At 36.6% G+C, this 17,160-nt stretch overlaps 1 pseudogene; it reads left to right on the top strand.

The window, feature by feature from the left end:
• The first annotated feature begins 1,619 nt into the window (after nucleotides 1–1,619).
• Nucleotides 1,620–16,553, top strand: LOC121235455 (annotated as a pseudogene).
• Nucleotides 16,554–17,160: the final 607 nt, after the last annotated feature.

The raw sequence follows: 17,160 nt of genomic DNA, 5'->3' as shown, positions 1-17,160 counted from the left end.
CCTCGCGGCAGTCATTGTTTCACAATGGAGAATACTGCTTCGGCACCACACTAAAAGGTGGGCTAGGCGAGCGGCAAGATGACAACACAAGTGAGGCTGTGAGGGGGAGGGAAAAGGATTCCGATTACAAGATGAGACTTGTGAGGTAAGGGAAACTTCAAAAGTGAGGGGAGAGAAGAATGGTCCGTCGTTTTGGATCCCTATATCCAATTGAAATGACATCGATCCACTTTAAATGAAACGGCATCATTTCATTCAATCAGACTTGGTTATGTGTAGCAAAGAGGATGTAAAATGTTTACAAAGTCAATTTACACTTCATTTTCTTTTTTTAGAAAAACAAATAGTCGTATTTGGAACCTCAGAGTGTAGGCGAACTCCAACTTCAACTTCGGTTCCAAACTCCAATTTTTCCAATTCTAGCAGAGCAAGAATTAGATTAAGCATCAGACGGAGATGAAATTACAGAGTTTTAACCCAGCCCTAGAGAAAAGAGCGGAAGTGGGCCCATAGCTACTAATCCTAGTAAGATTATGCTTACTTAGAGAAGAAAAAAATGTTCGAAGAATAAAATTCGAAGATTTTGATACAACCCGAATCAATTATAACGTTGTTGTAAGTGAGAGGGGTACCCAGTGGTTCTTTCTAATTCCACAGGCTCAAGATTTTGGAAAGGCATTATGTTAGTGATGCCGATAGTGATAAACAATTCAAGAATCTTGCTTAGAAATGGTGAATGCAATTTTTGGTTTGACCACTAGCTAGGGGACGGAGTCATTGCGAATTCGGAAGATGTTAGCAAAGATGAAGATTTATTGGTGGTTGGAATCCTAACTAATTCAGGTTTGGAATGTTTCTAAATTACGTTCGTTTGTGTCGAAAGAGATGATTGAGAAAATAATGGCTTCACCAGTTCAGATAACAAGTGGCACTGATGTGCGTATTTGGCAGCCTAATCTGAATGGAAGTTTCTCTACTAAATCTTCTTGGCATCTCATTAGAGCTCAATGGTCAGTTTATTTGTGGAGAAAATGGCTTTGACATAAATCTGTTCACAAGAAAATGTCATTTGTTTGTTGGTGTGCTAAAAATCAAGTGTTACTTGTGGATGATATCCTTGTTAAGCTGGGCATTTCTCTGGTATCAAAGTGTCATTGTTGTGGTGTTTTACCACAACAAGAATCTATTGACCACATTCTTTGTAGTGGTGACTGGGTTGTTACGGTTTGGAATTATTTTGCAGGTATTTTGGGTGTTCGGCTGCCTCAACTCCGAAGATGGCATGTTGTTATGAATGTTTGGTGGCTTCACGCCTCGGCATCTTCTCAAGTAGGATGTTGCTATGGAATTTTGCCTATCATTATCACATGAGCCTTGTGGAGAGCACGGTGTGATGACAGAATGGAAGGAAAAAAAAACTGATTGGAAAGGTGTGGTGTGGTGGATTAAGCTTACGTTACTAGATATTTTTTCTCCGCATCGTAAATTTGGTAGATTGCAGCGGCAAGATATCAAAATTTTATAGGATTTAAATTGTCTGATTGCTCAAGTTGTTAATAAAAACATGAAAGTTGTGGCTTGGATGAAGCCGAGTAGAGGTAATTATAAACTTAATGTCGATGGAAGCTCGCTCGGTAATCCTGGCTTTGTGGGTGGAGGAGGGGTTATTAGAGATCATTGTGGTCGAGTGATTGCGGGATTTGCAGCTCACTATGGCAGGTTTCCAACAATGTGGCTAAAGGGAGAGCTTTACTTGATGGTTTAAATTTGGCACAACAATTGGGTATTCGAGACATAATGGTGGAGTTAGACTCTGAAGTTTTTGTGAGATGGATCGAGGCCGGTAAATGCAACTTATGGTATTTGTGGGACTATTGGAATGATATAAAAAGTTTTGATTTCTGAATTAAATTGCTCCATTTATCATATTTTCAGAGAAGCCAATATGGTTGCGAATTATCTTGCTAAAGAATGTGCTTATTATCGGTGTAAGTATTTTACAGGTTCTGGCCTTGGTAGGGGAATTCCTCGAGGCTTATTACATACGGATTTTTAGGGACTTCCTTATTTATGGTTGTAACTATTTTTGTTCCCTTTTTCGTTGTAAGTACTGTTAATTTTATTGGGTTTTGGTATTATTCCTTCATTTTATGTAAACTCTCATGTGAACGATTTGTAACCACGATTTTCTTCCGTCAAATGTGAGGGTTTATCAATAAACTTGGGACGGGACTGCTATGAGGGTGGCTACCGGTTCTTCCTTAAAAAAAAAAAAAAAGCTAGTTTAAATAGGCGGTTGACAACTTGACCTTTGGAACTAAACTTATCAAGAGCATTGACATTGACCTAACCAAATGCTAGTGACTAGCCAAATTTTGGCTAAGTAGTCAAAAGTAATCTGTATTGGAGTAATCAAAACTCTAAAACTCTATTTTAAACTATAATAAATTGATTCAGTTTTCTAAATTTGATTAGCCACTATTAGTTTTCAAAACAATATTTTACTTTAAAAATATTCTCAATGACTACTATTAGATAATTAGGTTGAGGAAAAAAATAGTTAAAAAATAATAATTTTAAGTAAAAATTAAATTATTAATTAATATATAGAATGTGTTTGTAAAATAGAAAAAAATAATTATTATTAAAATATCTAATATTATATTATTATTTTAACAATCTAATACGAATTAGCCTCTCCAATAAATTTCTTTTAATCAAAATCTTAACTTCTAATTAAATTTTATAGTTGGTAATGGCGAGAACATTGCCAACTCTATTTAAAGATCATTATGAGTGTGAAAACCTTCTCCTTTTATTGTCTTTGTTATGGGTCTGTCTGAAAAGCGGGTTTTCTGATTGATTGATCAGGACTAGAAAGAATGGGGTGTCAGGAAGTGGCGAATACGAAGCCTCTCTTCATGGCGATCTACGCCACTGTTATAGATGGTGCAATCTTCTCGTCGTTTTATGTCTTCTACGCTATATACTCCACCAACTCTGCAGCTAACTCAAAAATCTCCTGGCTCTCAGCTCCTTCCGTTTCTTTTTCCAGTATGTTCCTATGGATTTCTCATTCTCTTCTTTCACTTTATTCTGGTGTATTCGTTTCTGTTAATGTATGTATACTTCTTCTTGCTTTCGGCTATCACATATATTTGGTGTTACGCGCGCTCATTTGAATCTCAGAGCTGCTTATATGGATTTCCTAGTCAGATATTGAATTTGTGGGAGGATATGAATCCCATTTTCTCGAGCGGATATGGGTTCAGAGATTCAACTGGAGATATAATCGAGTGAAACCCTTTCAATGGTCCACATTACCATTTGCTAATCTATTCCTTTCAGAGCTTCAGCGCTCTTTCGGGTGGCTTTGGAATTGTTTGTTTAAACTAATGTCTCGAGCTTTCGAGGAGGAACAAAAATAATCAAAGATGGGACCTTTCCGTTTTCTTCCGCCAATACATTTCCAATGCATTTGAATAAAAGCTGAGATCATAGGGGATTAATTTCTTAAATTGGGACCTGTTTTGGATGGAGCTAAAATAATGGAGGACTTCTTAGAGAAATATTTCCTTGATAGTTTCAAGAGTTACAATATGGGGGCCAATGACGGAAGAAAGTTTCCTTTATAATTTCAAGAGGGACAATAATTAAGACTTGCTTGCTAGATTTTGTTTTCAAAAACTTTTTAGCATATTTTCGGCATGGTTCATCAAGCTCAACCTCTACTTTTCTCAATGCTGATGATCTTCCTCCAGCTCCAACACAACAAGAACTTAATTTTTCTCGATCAGCAACTGTGGATACAGTACTTGGGTCTACACCAGGGTCTCAAACCATGTGGGTGCCACCTATTTGGGCAATTCCCCCACGGACTGAAAAAATGCCACCTTTGAAGACTTTTCGGCTGTCCAAAGAACTGGTTCAGAAAAGGGTGAAAGATAATGTCATCGTAGTGACCTTTGGTAACTATGCATTCGTGGATTTTATCCTGACTTGGGTTAAGCACTTGACAGATTTGGGGCTCTCTAATATTCTCGTTGGTAAGCTACATCTTTTCAGCTTTGTATCGTTTTGTCATGTTTCAGTTCATTTAATATCTCATACATCTTGAGTAAATATTGTCCTTCTATTTTTGTTAAAAGTGTACACCTCTTTACAGGTGTTTGGCATTGTTGTTTTAGGTGCTATGGATACCAAATTGTTGGAGGCTTTGTATTGGAAAGGTGTTCCCGTTTTTTATATGGGCAGCCATATGAGCACAATAGATGTTGGTTGGGGCTCTCCAACATTTCATAAGATGGGGAGAGAAAAAGTTATTCTGATAAATTCCATCCTCCCTTTTGGTCTGGTTGAAGGTACTATTTCTGCATCTCTTTTTTGTTTGTTCCTTTTGGCTTAAGCACCTCTTTGATTTATCTGCATAATTCCAGCATTTCTTTTGTTGAATAATCATTTTATGCTCCTTTTTGCTAAAAAAGGAATTCAGCTTATATGTTAACTCCACGGTGGGAAGCGTACATTCTGTTGGATCAATAGGACAGAAAAAATCTGTTCTTTAACTTCTGCTTCTGATTGCAAAAGCAGTTATTTTGTTTTTCTGCTAAGCATATGGACAAGAATTTACCGTGAAACAATTGGAGTAAGTTCAGTCCCCTGGTGAGGCTGATGAGCTATGATTTCAAGTTTTGTGTTTTCAATGTTTTATTCTATTTTCAAGTATGATATCCTGATATTTTCCCTTTTTTTCTCCCAAAATTCTTCTCTGTATGTCTTTCTTTGTGCTCTTGTTTGTGTTCTTGTGCAGTCATTTATATTTAAATAATCACACCTTAAGATCAGCATGTACTACTTATCAAAGAAAAAAAGATCAGCATGTACTTTTTATAAGGAATCTCTTTATGGTCACTTCCTTCAGAAAATTAGTCTTGGTCAAATTTTTCTTACACGATCTGCTATGCTCTTGAAACAGAATCCGCTTCCATACCTTGCTCATTATCCTGGAGCAGATGTCCTAACTTCTAGTGATCAAGTTATACCAACAGTTGTCGATGACAGGCTAGACATTTGGCAACAAGGTGAAATTTGTGTTAAATTGAGGTTCTGTTGATGTATGTTTTTCTTGTTTTTACCTTAGGGTTCATAATAATCTCATTTACCTCGATGCAAACATGGTTGTTTTCATTTGTCATATGTGGGAATTCTCTGCTGATGATTGGCATGCCAAACACTCTAAAACCCAGTCTCCAGATATGGAAGTGTCCTCCAACAAATGAAATCTTTTTGGACATTTGGAAAGAGGTCCACTTATTTAGTCGTACTACCATTCAACTCTAAATCTAGTCATTCTTTCATCTCATATGCTCCTCATGTGCAAATAAACTCCATTTAAGTTTCCAGCTTGGGTGTTTATAAACTTTAACCTTTTTGAACTCCACGCTTTAATATCCACCACATTCACAATATTATTTCTGCATCTTCAACAGTTAGTGGAGCCTACAATATTGGAATATTCCACCGGAGGCCAACACATTCTGCAAAAAAATTGGCAAGGGAATGGAAAGATATGCTTTTAGCCAATGAAAAAATAAAGGATCAGAATGGGTTTAACAATATTGTACGCAGGCAATTAGGACCATCTGTGGATGAGGACAGTGGACTTGTTTATGCTTTTGATGGACATCTTAAGCTGGGAATCTTGCCAGCAAGTATATTTTGTAGCGGACATACTTATTTTGTACAGGTAGGATCTTGGATTGCTCTCGGTAAAATAAACAGTCTTTCTTGCTCTACATAAAGACTATACCTTCATTTTCTTTCCTAAACTTCTTTTGGCAGTCATTGCCTTCAATGCTTTTAAGAATCTTGGTTGACCCGATTATTGTAGTTGGATAAAATGTTATCAAACATGTCCTAAGCACTAATGCTATAATGACAGGCCATGTATCAGCAACTTCGAGTGGAGCCATATGCAGTGCATACCACATTTCAGTATGCAGGTACTGAAGGAAAGCGCCACAGGCTGCGGGAAGCCATGGTTTTCTATGATCCACCAGATTACTATGATTCTCCAGGTAATTCTCCAAATGTTGCATGTCTCACCAATTTTCTGCTTTCCCCATTGGTTGCAGTGGTTCAATTAGTAATCTTGGTGACTGTCCTGGGTCTTGCCCCAATGGGTACCAAACTTAAGAGGTTTCGTACCCTCTCAAGTTAAGCTTGGCATATGAGTTAATTTTAAGGGCTGATCCATGTTGGATTTGGGAAATTGAAAGGACTTTTCTGTTCTATTTAGACATCTTAATTCCATCATTCCAGGACCGTTCGAGGAATATTTCATATGCTATGGTTTTTTGTGTGTAACACCAACATAAGTGAACTATATTGTGATTTAAAACACCAAAATGAGAGAGCACTTTGTTGCATGCTCCCTTCTTGATTTGCCTTATAATTCCATTTGGAATTCTGTAGAGCGATGGGTAACATGTGTAAGAAAACTAGGTGTAGACCTGTGCGATGTGTGGGCATAGTTGTTATTATTTATGGAAAAATGAAATATACAATTGATTAACTTGTTTTTGGACTTTTTTAACTTGTTCTAGTCAGTGAGTTTTGAATATATTAATTTATGGATGAATACACACTCCCACACACATTCCAAGTTTATATATAGCAAGAAAATATACTCAGTACATGCCAGCCTGGAAAGCATATCTTCCAGCGACTGTGGGCACCATGTGTTTCTAAATATTATTAACTCACCTGGAAACAAAGTGAGGTATGCTTTAGCTCTCCAATGATGAGGGAGCATTCCAAAGGTAACGAAGTCTCCATACATAATTGTTTCTTAATACATTGTATTTTGACGGCCAGATTTTCTTTATTGGTGAATGGCACTCCGGTGGGTTTTTTTAATAGCTCCCGTGGACTAAGGCAAGGAAACCCTTTATCTCCTTATCTTTTTGTATTAGTTATGCATGCGTATGATCGACGCGGCTGTAAAGAGGAATTTTTTGTCAGGATTTATGGTGGGAGATGACTTACGGGGCAGTATTACTGTTTCACATTTACTTTTTGCAGACGATACTTTAATACTTAGTGATTCAAGTCAAGATCATCTCTGTGCTTTGAGAGCCTTACTGCTATGCTTTGAAGCTGTTTTAGGACTTAGAATTAACTTATATAAGTCTGAAATTGTTCTGGTGGGTACGGTCAGGAATATTTTTGATTTGCCTAACATCTTGGGATGTAAGGTAGCTTCTTTACCTTTGAAATATCTTGGATTACCTTTGGGTGCTCCTCAAAAATCACTTTCTATATGGGATGGGGTTATTGAGAAGAATGGGAGGCGGCTAGCTGGTTGGAAAAAACTCTATTTGTCAAAAGGGGGAAGAGTTACTTTGATTAAGAGTACTTTGTCTAATCTCCCCCACTTTCGCTCTTTCCTTTACCTGCGGGAGTTGCAAAAAAAAATAGAGAAGATTTTTCGGAATTTCTTGTGGGATGGTTATGGGGAGGAAAGAAAGTTTAATTTGGTGAGTTGGAATAAGGTTTGTCAACCGGTTTCATGTGGAGGTTTGGATGTGAGAAATTTAAAGCTTTTCAATAGAACTCTACTAAAAACTTAAATTTTAAAGTGGGGGATGGGGCAAATATTTACTTTTGGCATGATACTTGGTGTGGGGATTCAGCTCTTAAGTACATTTATCCTAATTTATTTAAAATTGCTAGAGATAAAGGGGCTGCAGTGGCTGAGTCTTATAAGATTTCTAATAACATGCTTCAGTGGAATGTGGATTTCAATAGAGATGTGCAGGATTGGGAAGTGGGTGAGATTTCTGAATTTTTGGGAAGATTATATGATATTGAAAATTGATCAGAATAGAGAGGACAGCCTGCTATGGTTGCAAACAAATAACTCCAGATTTACTGTAAAATCTTTTTGTAAGGCATTAATTAGTCAGGGAGTTAAAGACTATCCCTGGAAATGTATTTGGAGGGCAAAGGTGCCTAGTAAGGTTGCTTTTTTCTGTTGGTTGGTGTCTCTTGGAAAAATATTAACCACGGATAATTTGAGGAAGAGAGGTTTTTTTGTGGTTGATTGGTGTTTTATGTGTAAGAAGTATGGTGAATCTGTTAACCATATTTTTCTTCACTGTGAGGTGGCGACAATTTTGTGGAATGAGATTTTAGCAAGGGTAGGCATTTCTTAGGTGATGCCTATGCATGTGGTGGATTTTTTGGCTTGCTGCTAAGGTTCAGTGGGTTGTAGAGGCAGTGCAGTCGTGTGGAGGATGATTCCCTCATGTTTGTTTTGGTGCTTATGGCTTAAAAGAAATGGGAGGTGTTTTGAAGATTGCGAACATTCTATGGGGGGAGTTTAGGGATTTTTTCTTTAGCACTTTAAGTTTTTGGGTGAAGAATCTTGTAAGGGATGGGAACATTTGTCATGTTTTATTTTAGTACCGTTTTTGCTTTAGCTTGTATTTAGGTGTACTCACTTGTATACATCCGGTGTACTTAGGCTATGCCTATTTACTTGGAATAAAATCTCTTATTAACTATCAAAAAAAAAAAATCTCAGATTTCATATTCGCTCTTTTGCGAAGTTCAGAAACAGTATGCTGAAATTTTGCTCATGTCTACACCAGTCATGTTAGAAAATACTCTCTTTTTATACAGCTTTCATGAGTAATGCAGAACACATAATTGAGGTTGTTTTCACATTTCTTTTCAAAACATAACATGCATATTTTTTTATAAAATCAACCGTTCATTTTTTTTATGTAAAGTCTAGCATAAGAACCTCGCTTACCTGACTTTCGTAGTGTATTATCTACGCTTCGAATCCGAACTATAGTAGTATCACCACCTAAATCAGAAAATATTCACTAATATGTTAATAGTCTACACAAGCACAGAACCCATCTAATTAACAGAAATTCAAGGTTCTAACTATAGAATACTACAAGCCCATAATAAGGTGGGCCCATCGTAAGGTAAGCCCAACCTAAGCTCAATTCCCTCCCTGCCAAGATTTACACGTAGTTATGTAGAGAAGGTCGGATGGCATGTAAGAAAAGTGATAAACACACAACACTTTATATAACACTTTATACAACAATGTTTAAAAGGAGGGGTATTTTTATAAAATACCTTATAAAACTAACATTATTTTACAAAAATACCCTTATTTTTATAATGTGTTGTAAAAAGTGTTGTGTAAAGTGTTGTATATTTATCACTACTCTTATTGTAATAACCCATGCGTGCTTTATGGAAAAGCTAAGGTCATCTCAGCGTGAAAAGAATGAAGTATTGACTGGAGGGAAAAGAAAGGGCCCTAAGGTAATTTAGCTCAAAGGTTTGGTCTTGTCATGTTTTACTGATTACAGAAGCTACGATATTTTCAAAGAAAAACAACTATGATCTGAAAGAAAGTAATCATGTCTAATGTGGTCCCAAGCATGTTTCAGCATGTCTAAGATTTTAAAGGAAAGGCATTTGCAGGTTGCAGTACAGGAATTAAAATTAGATATAAATATGGGTCTGATGCCGAGAGGGAGATAGAGAAAATAACGTAAGAGAAACCAAGAGGGGCTTGATGTCGAGGATAAAGATTATCGAGAGGCAGATGTGACGGAGAATCAGGCGGAGCTGGCTGGTTCTTCGGTGGAGAAGTCTATGCCACGTGGTCTCCGACGTGGTTGTGGTGTGACTGGCGGCTAACGGCCAAGTGGGATGTCGACAGCAGTGGAAATTATGAGAAGAAAAATGGGTTTTGGTGCTTGTAAGCCTAGGAACTCAACGGAGAAGAGGGAGAGAAAAAAAAATTGTGAGCTAATCGGCAGTGTCATGTGGCTGTTTCAGGTAGAAACAGTGGCTGAAAACTGAGAGCTCAAAGAGGAGTTTCTTGCTCTGTTTTGATGTATGAGAAACAGGAGACGTGGAGGTTTGCATGGCTGTTCCTACACGTGGTTCAGGGCTGGGCTACGGTGGTGGTGTGGGTCGAAGGCTTAGTTTTGGTTTGAGGCATGGTCTCACGGTGGTTGGCTTACTAGTTTGGGTGGGAAATGTGCAGCTTGGGGTATGTTTCTGTTGGGGCCACTGTTCCCCTAGAAGAAGGTTGTGTGTGGTTTGAGAGGGACCGACCCGCAGCTTGAAGTGGTGGTTTCCTAGCGAAACTCAAAGAGAAATGGAGAGAGAGACGTCTGCGTGTTGGGTGCAAAGAAGAGAAAAACAGAAAATAGAAAAACGTGGGAGTGTGAAGTTACTGCTAAGAAGAGAGATTTTTGGGAGTGGATAACCAAAGTGGCGTGAGAAGGGGATGAAGTGGTGAGCAGAAAAAATAAAAAATAAAAAATAAAAATGTGGGAGAGAAGTGCCAGGGAGGAGAGAAATACAGGAAGAAGAAAAACAGAAAGTATAGGGAGAAGAAACCGTCGGGCGGGTGTGGGGAAAACGAGGGAAGGAGAAAAAAAAGTCGATCAAAACGGCATCGTTCTTACAAGCGGGTTGGGCTTAAATGATCTTGGGCGTAAGCTTTGGGCTGGGTGTTACAAGTATTTTGTTCAGGTAAGTATCCATAGAATCATCGTTATTGTAACGTCACAATGGAGGCCCAAGCCGCATCTGGACCTTACTCCAAAAGGACTAGTTAATAGTATAATTGGAGCCTCAATGGAGTCATTATAGAAAGCAAGAACTTTTCATTCCCAAGTAATGTAGGATCCCATACATCACTTACACTCATGAGTCAGTATGGGGTGTCACAATCTCCCCCTTAAATTACCCGAGGCACACCTCTTAACCAGGGGTATTATTCTTCTGTAAATCTCATAATTGGTTTGAATCCTGCTAACCATCTCTGTATTGGAATTAAAAATTTGATGAAAACTTTCCTTGCTTTATGAAGTTTGCCAATGTCTTTTGTGAGTTAATCTGGTTTCTAAGCTCAGTCTTCACTATTTTACATCAATTGCTTCTTCTGGTACTTTTTTGTTAGACCATAATAGGTAATTATTCTAATTGCGTTCATGCTTCCAGCATGCTTTTGAATGCTTATGCTGTCCCTGTGTTTATATGATGCCCCACTTTTGTGTTTACTTGTGGCTGATTTTGCTAGGAGACTGCTAGTCCAAAAAGTGGCGATTGTTTATGGTTTGTTATAAATGGCTGTTGAAATTTTCTCGTCAGATGCAAAAGTGTCTAGGCAATTTTCTTAGGACATTTTTCAATTTTCATTATTTTTGTCATCCGAAGGAAACAAAGCTCATTTCCATTACATGTATCTGCCTCATAGTGATCAAGTTTGAACCAAACTGAAGACTTGAAAGCTCATCTGAATAAATGGACAGATGCTCTAGCATCTACATATAGTTAATGTGATGTATGCATCTGTCATCTTGTGAAAAATCGTATCATCACTGCATCGTAACTTCTTTTGTGGAAATTAATGCAGGAGGTTTCTTGTTGTTTAGGCCATCTATTCCAAAGAGCTTGTTGCTAGATGGTGAACATAATATTGAGTCACACTTTTCACTCATGAATTATCAAGTTTGTATATATGCACTTACCTAATCCCACAAAAACCCTCCATTTGTTTTCATAATTCCATATTGCATCTCTTGAATTATCTTATGAATGATTCTTTCAGATAAAACAGATAATGATGGCACTTGCTATTGCATTGTTGTTGAATCGGACACTGGTGAGAACTAGGAAACCTTTGAGACACATGTTTCTATGCTTTGTGGCATTTTTCACCCCATTGATAGATTAGTTGAATTAGTCATTTTGGACATAATGTTTCCCTCATAACCAGTACCTTAGTGTATCATTATGTATTTATTTTTCGTGTATTTGTTCTATGACTTGTCACATTTGCAAAACTAATACATTAGAGAGGAAGGCATGGTGAATGCCACACTGTTAAATCTACCGATATGGAAATTCTTAACTTTGATAAAGTCAAGATTCAATATTTGGAGAGGTATAATTCCTTTAATGAGTTCTCATTTGACACTAATTCAAAACATAAATTGTGACATGCTCCTTCATTTAAGATCTGTTTGTTAATATTGTGCCACTTCACTTATTTTCGTCTATTTTAATGATTATATATTAATGAGGGTGCATATTGAAATATATGTTTTGAATATGGTTTCGAAGTGACAATGGTGGTAATTTGGAGGTCACACTGCAAAAGGAGGTCACACTGCAAAAGGGTGGTCATTCTGGGGATAAATTTTCCCTTTCAATTAAGAAATCTGGAGACCTTACTTCTGCTCAAAACTTCTTTATTTTGTAGAAGTTCTACAATTTAGTATATGCTATCAGAAATCTTAGTTTTTCACTTCTATGTTGTATCACTCACTTTATGCTTTTAGAATGGCATAGTGAATTGATGCAAAGCATGTTGAAATGGCTTTCTATGCATAAGTTGAGATCCAAATAGGAACACTAAAAGAAGCCTGAACTTCCATATTTAGCTTGTGTGAACGTTCTTGACTTCTTTGAAATGAGCCACGTGACCACTGAGCCAAGGAGCCTAAACTTCCATAAGTTAACATGTGCGAATAATCTTGGCTTCTTTAAATGAGCCATGTCTGATAACTCAGGTGAGCTTTTAGTTACTTCTGTGCACTTCTAGACAGACATAGAACCATTAGATTAGATCTGAACTAATGGTGCGATGGCATCTTTGGTAGGGAAATGTTCTGTTATTTGATACTATTGTCATTTGTTGCCGTATATTTAGCTTTCGCATTAGATTGAGCTACTATTGCTTGTTTCTTATTGTTCCATGCAAACTAAGGCCTGGTTTGCTCAAGACTAAAACCCAAAACCTTGAAAACTTTGAAAACCTCTCATCTCATCATTGCAACTTTTCCAAATTCCCACACAAAATAAAATAAACAATTCAATTTTTTCAAATCCCAAAACAAAAATAATATTAAAACATATATTGTAACAACATTTTATTCAACTTTTTAACTTTAATCTCAACTCATCTCATCTCTGAAAACAAACGAGGCCTAAATTACTGCCTAAAAATGGTAAAATATCATAAAGGTCCCATGTAGCATTATAATTAAGGGAATCCATTTTAGCCCATGTTTGGATGCAGAAGTAAATCATCTACAATATGGTAGTTTTCCATCTGTGTAAAACTTCTTTCAAACCATGTAAAGCTTCTTATCTCAATATATTTCATCTATTCATTAAAATATATTAATTTAATACAATTAAACATTTATTTAAATAACAAATATCATTAAGATATTATAAAAACTCATTAATTATTTTTATATTTTTAAAGCGGGACCTATATTTACACAAAAACCTATAAAACTTTCATCTCTCCTTCATTTCTTCACTTATCATAAAAAGCTTCCCAACATTTTACATCCAAACGTCCCCTTTCCATTTCAGGAATAGAGATCATGTGAAGATGAGAGGTAAAAGAAGTAAAGGAAGAAGATAAGAAATGACAAGAAACCGATGGACTAATAGGATCTTGAGTGATGCAAGAATATGTACTTTTTTTAGAGCAATGGACAGCGAGCCTCAACTAGTTGGTGAACCTGAATGCAAATAGAGGCGAAGGTGGTGGCACATGAGCTGGTGCCCTTTGACGAATGGAATAAACCTACCAGGGGAGTGTAGGAGGTGGTAGTTACTAGTTCTGAATCTCTTTTTAGACAATCTCATCAGTTCTATTTCGATATAAAATCTTATAAAAAATATATATTTACTAGGTATATGTAATTGTATATTTCTCCCTCCATAGAATTCAGGTATCTTGCTTTCCTTTTGGTATGTTTTAAAAGATCTGTTTTACTTGTGAAAAAAAAGACTTAAAAATCAGTTTACTTCGTAAGAATGAAAAATTGCACTTGTTCAATTTTCCCCACCTTTTATTGAAAAGAAAAAAAGATTAATATCAAATGTTATATCATCCCTAATATTAAGGAAATTTTAGGAAGATCATTATACTTTTACCTTTAAATAATTATGGTTTTTAAAACCAAGAGATAAAATAAGATAGAGGGGGGTTCCAGAGTTTTGTATATTTCTAGGCTGTATGCATGTGTCTATAATGACATGCACTCAAAAGCGCATATGTGCACTTGTGCACACAAATGTGCGGATATTAGAAGAGTATGGTGCACAGAATCATGTGGCTGACCACAAATAGCTGTGTTTTTATTTTTATTTTATTTTATTTTTTATAGATTGAGTTTTCTGAATTTGGTTTACTTAAATGTGGAGGAAGTGAATCAAAAACTGTATGGAATCGGAAACATAGGTGGTCAGCCAGCTCATTTAAGTGTGAGTTGTTGGGGATTTACCAGATTGACTGCTCTTTGGATTGTAACAGTAATGGCTGAGAAGATGAATGTCTTTGATTTACAGATTGTTTTGAGAGTGAACCCATGTCCTCAAAATTGACCTACCCACATTGGTTAGAATGATGTACTTTGTTTAAATATGCTTTCAGGTTGAAAAGCAAAATGGAAGTAAGTAGATATGTCTATCGGTTGAGTTTATTGCACATAAATATCTGATTGACAAAAATACAAAATTGCATTTGTTGGTAATTGGAGTTTATATTTTAATTTATTTGTTGTGCATGTGTTGTATGACTTTTAGGTCATGCCTCCACTATGGTGCCAGGTTGGATAGGCTGTGGTTTCCACACCCTGGAGTTCTGGAAGGTTCTATGACTAGGCAACCTTTTCTTTGCCCTCTGGACCATGTATTTGAGGTATTTTCATTATGTTGTAGCTTATCTTTACAGTTGTGTTCTATTGGATGATTTTGTTGGCATTTTTTTATTTGATGCAGCTTTTGTTGTAAAATCAACCAGAATTGATCCTTATAAAAGTAATCAATAAATAGTATTTCATTAGACGTAAATAAAACATATTTGAGGTTTTACATTCTTGCAGCGAGTTATGGCATTCTCTGCCTTTGAGATCGAGCTCAAAGTACACTTCCTCCTCCCACAATAATGGGACGGCGTAAGTTCGTGAGTTCAAAACTCAATGGATATCTAGGTGCCTTTTATTTTCTCTTTAATCCTCATTTGAGGCTAGGAAATATCAGAAGTTGGAACGCGTTATGGTTGAAGCAAAGAATAAGTCTGCTTATTTACTCGCAAATTTTCTGCAGATAGTTTCAATCATTGATGGGAATAATAAGGGATATCAATGTCAATGTCAACTTTTTTGTATATCCCATCTGTGTTCTGATACTGGGGAATATGCATTGCCTGCAGGTAAATATCATGTTGAAAGAACTGTCAGAGGAGGAATTTGGCCCCGGGATTGATATTAGGAAGTACTCTTTCCTTGACAATCCATCAGTCCCAGAAAAGGTACATGGTATCTGTAACACTCAAATCATCATCACTTTTTCTTGACATGTCACCTTGTACAGATCTCTTTTGCTGCTTGTTACAGGTGAAAGAATCATGGCTGGATGTTCAGCTTTGTCAAGGAACTCAAGATTGTCATGCATTTAATGATTACCGGTCCACCAGGCATAATCAGATTTCCAAAGCGCAGCAATGAAGAAATGGTATTCTGGATTTAACCAACTCATAACTCTAATCAATAAACATTCGAAGCTTGGGCTGGAGTTATCATCATGACTGTGTCGGTCTGCTATTTCTATTTTTTTAGTGAGGGTTTAATTTAGGGTGAATTGGTCGTCACTAAACTGAGAAACAATGTTAAATTGAATTTCTAGATCATTTAGATTTGAAAACAGTGTGTGATGATGAATTAATCGTTCACATTTCATATATGTATTTGTATGGAAGTGATTGAGCGCTAGCTCTAATTTCAATTGTGTCCGTATCAGACGGTAAAGTTCTGGGTTCAATTACTTATCAAAAAGAAAAAGAAAAAAAAATCTGGGTTTAAGACCACCTATAAAAAAAAAAATTGGGTTCAAGACCTATTGTGTAAAACTTCCTAATAAATATATGTATATGTAGTGAATATGTGCATGATATTTTTGTAGTTTTCTAGAATACCTTCGTAAAATAAGTTGTAGGTTCTTAGGTAAGTTCTATTGGATCAGCAGTTGTGTCCTTAAAACACTATCAGTTTTGTCTTCTGCGATGCTGATTGATATCCCCCATAGAACGTAACATGTTATATTTTACTTGTATTATACATTTCAAGTCAGTATTCGCGTCATTCAAGGATGTCAAAGTTATTCAGTTCTCTTCAATGCAAGATGCATTCCTAGATTTCGGTGACAAGGCAAGTTTTTTTTCTTTGGTCTTGTAATCTTTTTCTTGACAAAAGTAGTGTTAAAGAATTACATTTTTTTATAATCATGTACTGAAAGAACAATAATTCTTATACAGACAAGGGAACAGAGATTCAGGAGTCGTGTGAAGCGGTATGTTGGTTTATGGTGTTGTGTGGATAATCACACCCCGGGACACATATTATGACATGTACTGGGATGAGAAACCTGGCTGGAAACCGATTCCACCCCAAACTCCAGATGATGATCACCCACCTTTGTGAGGCTCAACCTTGTGGTGAAGGGTCCTGCAAGAGCAAGGAAGTCACAAGAAAAAGCATCCAGAGCTGGTGGTTTAGTTGCTAACAAATTGTTCAGACTTAGGAGGCTATTCACATTTGTAGAAGCCAAGAGGTTTTACCCAAGTAGAAACTCTAATTTAATACATTGAGATGAGATTGGCATGTACATTTTGTGAGAATTAAAAACAATAATAAATTATTTGTAACTTTTCAACAGTGCAGAAAGTACGAAAGCTAATAATGATTCAGAGTTATACTTCAAGTTCAAATGCTTGTTCAGATCACCAAGATCTTTTGGACAATTGACAAGTCCTTGGTTTCTCACTAAGAGAACCAAGTATTGAATCCCTCTCCCTATCAAAAAAATAAAAAAATGCTTGTTTAGATCAATGTCACGTAGGACAAATCCAACACGTCTTTACTGTGAACGCCGCTCTATTCCTATGCTTTTAAGCAGTCTGATTAAAGGTTAATTTGGGTAAATCCAAGCTGGTTGCAATGGGTCAAGTCATCAAAATGGATTTGCTAGGCATTCTGTGGTGTAAGGTCCCACATTTACCTATGAAATATTTGGTTCACCCTTTGCAGG

This window comes from Juglans microcarpa x Juglans regia, chromosome 6D, assembly GCF_004785595.1.
Source record: "Juglans microcarpa x Juglans regia isolate MS1-56 chromosome 6D, Jm3101_v1.0, whole genome shotgun sequence".
Taxonomy (NCBI): Eukaryota; Viridiplantae; Streptophyta; class Magnoliopsida; order Fagales; family Juglandaceae; genus Juglans; species Juglans microcarpa x Juglans regia.
The sequence above is the reverse complement of the archived record's forward strand: the minus strand, read 5'-3'. Positions and strand labels throughout refer to the sequence as shown.